Genomic DNA, 5,736 nt, shown 5'->3' with positions numbered 1-5,736 from the left:
GGAGGTTGCGGTGAGCCGAGATCGCGCCATTGCACTCCAGCCTGGGTAACAAGAGCGAAACTCCGTCTCAAAAAAAATAAGATAAAATAAAGTAAAACAAAATTTTTGTACGTTAAAGTCCACTCTGTGTTGTTCACTTGTAAGGTTTTGACTGTCATGTATCGACCATTACAGTGTCACACATAACAGTTTTACCATTCTTTCTTTGTTTTTTTTTTTCTTTTTTTTTTTTGAGACAGTCTTGCTCTGCCTGGGCTGGAGTGCAATGGCACGATCTCGGCTCACGGCAACCTCCGCCTCAGGGGTTCAAGCGATTCTCCTGTCTCAGCCTCCTGAGTAGCTGGGATTACAGGTACATGCCACTATGCCTGGCTAATTTTTAAAATTATTTTCATTTGTAGAGATGAGGTCTTTATCGCCCAGGCTGGTCTTGAACTCCTGAGGTTGAGTGTTCTGCCTGCGCTGGCCTCCGAAAGTGCTGGGATTACAGATGAGTCACCATGGCTGGCCATCATTTTCTTGTCTTAACAGTGTGCTTCGCAGAACCAAATTTTTTTTTTTTTTTTTTTTTGAGTCGGAGTTTCGCTCGTTACCCAGGCTGGAGTGCAATGGCGTGATCTTGGCTCACCGCAACCTCCGCCTCCTGGGTTCAGGCAATTCTCCTGCCTCAGCCTCCTGAGTAGCTGGGACTACAGGCCCGCGCCACCATGCCCAGCTAATTTTTTGTATTTTTAGTAGAGACGGGGTTTCACCATGTTGACCAGGATGGTCTCGATCTCTTGACCTCGTGATCCACCCGCCTCGGCCTCCCAAAGTGCTGGGATTACAGGCGTGAGCCACCGCGCCCAGCCTCAAATTTTTAATTTTTATAAAGGCCAACTAGTTTTCTTTCATGGAAGTTCATGATGTATGTAAAAATCTCATTGCTAAATCCAAGCTCACCTAAATCGCCTCGCGTGTTGTCATCCAGTTCTATAGTTTTGCATTTTACATTTACATCTGTGATCCATGTTAAGTTTTGTGATAGGTATAAAGTCTGTGTCTAGATTCATTTTTCTGTATATGGATGTCCAATTTTTCCACCACAATTTGTGGAAAAGATGATCATTCTTTATTGAATTTCCTTTATTCTTTTCTCAAAGATCAGTTGGCTATATTTGCATGGACCTATTTCTGGGCTCCCAGTTCTGTTACATTGATCTGTTTGTCTGTTCTTTTGTTGATGCCAGGCTGTTTTGATTACTATAGCTTTACAGTAAGTCAGTTCTCTGTTATTTATTTATTTATTTTTTAGTATGGTGTCGGCTATTCTGAGTGTTTGAGTTTTCATATAAACTTTGGAATCGGTTTCTCAATAGCCAGAAAACAACTTGCTGGAATTTTGATTTGGATTGTATTCAATCTATAGATCAAGTTGGGAAGAACTGATATCCTAACCATATTAAATTTCTGTCAGCCAGCACCAACGATCTCACCATTTATTTAGATCTTCGGCTTCTTTCATCAGTTTTGTAGCTGTTCTCATGTAGTTCCTGTACATATTTTGTTACATTTATACCTGGGTACTTCACTTTTATTGTGCTAATGTCAATGCATTGCGTTTTTATTTAAATGTTTTTTTTCTCAAGGCAAGCTATAGTAAGTCATTTGCATTGAGTTTTAAATGCTGAATTCCCATTGTTCATTGCTAGCACACAGGAAGCAACTGACTTTTGTGTATTAACTTTGTATCCTGCAGTCTCCTTATAATGACTTACTAGTTCCAGGAGTTTTCAGTTAATTACTTGGGATTTCCTACACAGATAGTCATCTGTGAACAAAGACAGTTTTACTTCTTCCTTCCCAACCTATATACATTTGATTCCTTTTCCTGTATTATGTCATCAACCTGGGTTTCCAGTGCAATGCCGATTAGGAACGCTGAGAGGGATGGCCTTGCCTTCCTCTTTATCTCAGGAGACAGTATCTACAGCCTCACCATTAAGTGCGATGTTGGTTGCACATTTTTTGGTAGATGACCTTTATCAAGTTGAAGAAATTTTCTTTTATTTCTAGTTTTTTGAGAGTTTTAATCATAAGTGAGTACTGAATTGCATCTGCTGCTTTTTCTGCAGCAGCTGATCCTTCATCTGGGGATGAAGCAAAGAAAATCATAGGATCTTATCAACTGATGCAGAAACCCATTAACGAAGTGGATGACATTAATTGATTTTCAAATGTTGGGCCAGGCTTGCACACCTGGAGTAAATCCCCCTTGGTAGTTATGTATGACTCCTTTTATACATTGTTGCATTCGATTTGTTAACATTATTTCAAGGTTTTGCATTGATGCTCAGAGAGACACTGATATGCATCTTCCTTTTTTCTGTCTTTATCTAGTTTTGGTTTTGTTAGTGTAATGCTGGCCTCAGGGTGAGTTAGGAAGTGTTTTTGCTGTTTCTATTTTCTAGAAGAATTGTAGAGAATTGGTATCATTTCTCCCCTTAAATGTTTGGTAGAATTCACCAGTGGAACCATCTGCTTATTTCTTGTTTGGAAGATTATTATTTACGTACTTAATTTCTTCCCCCCACCTTTTTTTTTTTTTTTTTTTTAAAGAAATGGGGTATCTCTGTTGTCCAGGCTGGACTTGAACTTCTGGGCTCAAGTGATTCTCCCTCCTCGGCCTGTGAAGTAACTGGGACTATGGAAGTGTGCCACTGTGCCCAGATAATTCGGTTTTTTTGATCCAGGCCTATTCAGTTGATCCATTTCTCCTTGCATGAGTTTCGGTAGTAACTTTCTTTTTCTGCAGGGGGAGGGGAGAGGGACAGAGTCTCGCTCTGTCGCCCAGGCCGGAGTGCAGTGGGTGATGCCAACACAGCTCACTGCAGCCTCCACCTCCTGGGTTCAAGCAACTCTCCCATTTCAGCCTCCTGAGTAGCTGGGACTACGGGCACCTGCCACCGTGCCCCTACCGCACCCAGCTAACTGTATTTTTCACCCTATGTTGCCCAGGCTGGTCTCTAACTCTGGTCTCAAGCGATCCTCCCACCTCGGCCTCCCATAGTGCTGGGATTACAGGCGCTCAGTGGAGGCCGCACAGCTCAGTGTGACGCTGTCCTGTGGCTTGGGTCTAACCAATGCACCGGGTGCAAACCAGGTGCAACCACAGAGCCCACGGGAGCGGCCGTGCCCCGGGAGGGTGGGTTTCGGACGCCTGGCCTTTGGGGATGGGGGCTGCCTTCCGGCCACAGTCTGTAATAATTACCCGAATCCCCTCCGTGTCCTGTTGGGCCCCCAGGAAAACGGGGTTGTCCTAGGGTGGGGCTGACTCCTGGATCCAGGCAGCAGAGTGAGACAAGGCCGGGACCCCAGCCCTGGGTCAGCAGGCCCGCGGGGCGCCCGTGCGCACGGGTCGGGGGCGCCTGAGTCTCTTCCTGGCCGTCAGGAGAAGCACCTGCTGCGTCCGGGTCAGGAACGGCCGGGACCTCGGAAAGGAGGCCGGGGTCACGGGAGATGCAGCCTGTGCCGGGGCCCGGCCACGGGCAAACGCGGGGCTGGGGCGGGGGTTCCGCCTGCCCGCGAGTGTGACCTGCAGCCCCCGCCGCGCCGAGTGCGTTCAGCCGAGGCCCCTGAGCCCCGCGGGTCCGTGCGGAGGGGCCCCGACCGGCCCTCCACGGGGGAGCGGCTTCTGGGGCCGCCACGCAGGCAGCCGAGAGGTCGGGGGACCGGGGTGGGCGCCGCCCGCGTGTCTGCCGCGCCCCTCGCTGCGAGGCGGCACCGGCCTGGGGCCCCGGGAGGCCGCGCGGAGGCGGCGGGAGGTCGGACGCTCACCCTAGCCAGGCCCTGTCCTGGGTCCCCGCGGCCCCCAGGCCCGGCCCTGACCCGCCCTCCCGCCCTCCCTGGGGTGCGCACCGGCCCCTCTTTGCTCCCCTGGGCGCCCCCCGGGCCCTGACCTGCCTGACCAGTCCTGGGGTCCTTCGACTTGTTTCGGGTTGGTTTTCCCAGGAGCAGCTGAGGCGCCTTCGGCCGTTCCCGCCCCGCGTGTCCCCGCAGCCTCCTTTCCCGGGGCGGCCCCGGGACCCCGGGACCCAGCGGCCTCGCGGCTCCAGCGCCCTGGGCACCTCCGCTCTCTGCTGACAGAATGAGACGGGCCCTGTGCCGCTGGGGCCCGATCCTGCGTCTCCGCGGGGTCCCCTCCGTCCGCCCCGGAGAATCGACAGCAGCGGAAACGAACGCCCGCTCGGGTCCCGTGAATCCTCCTAACGCGGCTTCGTCGGACGAGAAACGCTCGGGACCAACAGGACCACGATCCGGGGTCCCGGGGGGCTAATGGGATGGGGGCGTCCCGGGGGTAATGGGACGGGGACGAAGGCCGTGGCGGCCACCCCGCCTCCCCCCTCCCCACGGGCCCCGTTTCGTCCCCTCCCTGCGGGCGCGTTTTGCCGGCAAGGCCACCAGATGGCGACGCAGGGCCCCGAACGGCCGGGGAGGCGCAAGCAGAGCTGGCCGGGCTCCTCTCGCGGGCGGGGCCGGGGCGGGGGGAACGGGGGAAAGAGAGGGACGGGGGGTGGGAGACCGGGGGAACGAGGGAGAGGGGGGGAACGGGGGGAGAGGGGGACGGGGGGAGACGGGGACGGGGGGAGACGGGGACGGGGGGAGAGGGGGACGGGGGGAGAGGGGGACGGGGGGGCGGACAGGCGGGGCCGGGGAGTGGGGGGGGGTCGGCGGGCGGCTCCGGGGGCGTCTGAGTGGGTCCCTCGCCGCCCGTGGTCAGGGAGCTCCGCTGGGCCGGACTCGCAGTGGCGGGAAGGTCCCCACGTCCAGGCCCCCGGAGGGAGGAGGTGGGGGGGCTGGTAGCGTCCGAACCCCCGCCCCCCTCCTCGCCCCCGAGGCGCTTTCGCTGTTTCCCCGAAGTGACGACCGCACCTGGGCCGGAAGCGGGGAGGGGCCGCCGCGTGGGAGCCGGACGCCGGAGCCCTTTGCGGTCCGGACGGCGTTGGGGGGCGGGACCCCCTGCGCCCGGCCCTGCGGAGGAGGAAGGGGCTCGGGGCGCGGCTCTAGCTCGGAGCGGGACGCTCCTCCGCGGTCGGGGGCCCGGGACGCAGACCCGCCCCCACCGTGGGAACGCGCTGCCCTCGCCCGGCCGCTCTCCGCGGACCGCTGGGAAACGCCCCCCGACGCCGGCTCCCGGCCGCGCTTTCAGGGATGTTTTCCTCGGGCTGGAAACGCCCCGCCCCGCTCCGTTTCGGGTGCTTTCGCGGCGCGCAGCCCTGGAGGCCTCCCCAGCGCCGAGGCCGCGCTGTTCACCGCCCCGCGGGGGCGTGTCCGGGGCAGAGTCCTTGCCAGGCCCCGTCCTGCCGCCAACCCCTGCGTGGCCCGGGTCCCCCCAGGCCTCCCGCGGGAGCAGAAGCGGGCCCCTTGGCCACCTCCCCGCGTGGGAAGTCCGCAGTCCCTGCCTCTGAGCCGGGCCCGTGTCTTCCGATGGCCCCCAGGGAGCTGTGTCGGTGGAAGCTCAGACCGCGCCGCTTCTGCACGGGGAGAGCCCCCCCGGCTCCTGGAGCCCCCCCGCCTCCCAGACCCGAGCTCCAGGCCCAGCCTCGGGTTCTCTCGAGCGCTTAGACCCGCGGCCAGCCCGGCTTCCAGAACGCAGTGAAATTGACTCCCTGTGTTCTGCGCCCCCGTTCCCCTCCTATCCTGTTTTCCACCCCGGATCGTTCTTCACCACACTGTTCAGCTCGGTGTAATGGAAGT

At 57.0% G+C, this 5,736-nt stretch overlaps 1 long non-coding RNA gene across 1 annotated transcript; it reads right to left on the bottom strand.

The window, feature by feature from the left end:
- Nucleotides 1-2,035: 2,035 nt before the first annotated feature.
- LOC116544871 lies at nucleotides 2,036-4,478 on the bottom strand. Its single transcript, XR_004266077.1, has 2 exons — nucleotides 3,251-4,478; nucleotides 2,036-2,788 (listed from the first exon to the last, which is right to left on the bottom strand). It is a non-coding gene; the product is annotated as an uncharacterized LOC116544871 (long non-coding RNA).
- Nucleotides 4,479-5,736: the final 1,258 nt, after the last annotated feature.

This window comes from Sapajus apella, unplaced genomic scaffold (genome assembly GCF_009761245.1).
Source record: "Sapajus apella isolate SASKATOON/1434 unplaced genomic scaffold, GSC_monkey_1.0 scaffold234, whole genome shotgun sequence".
NCBI lineage: Eukaryota > Metazoa > Chordata > Mammalia > Primates > Cebidae > Sapajus > Sapajus apella.
The sequence above is the reverse complement of the archived record's forward strand: the minus strand, read 5'-3'. Positions and strand labels throughout refer to the sequence as shown.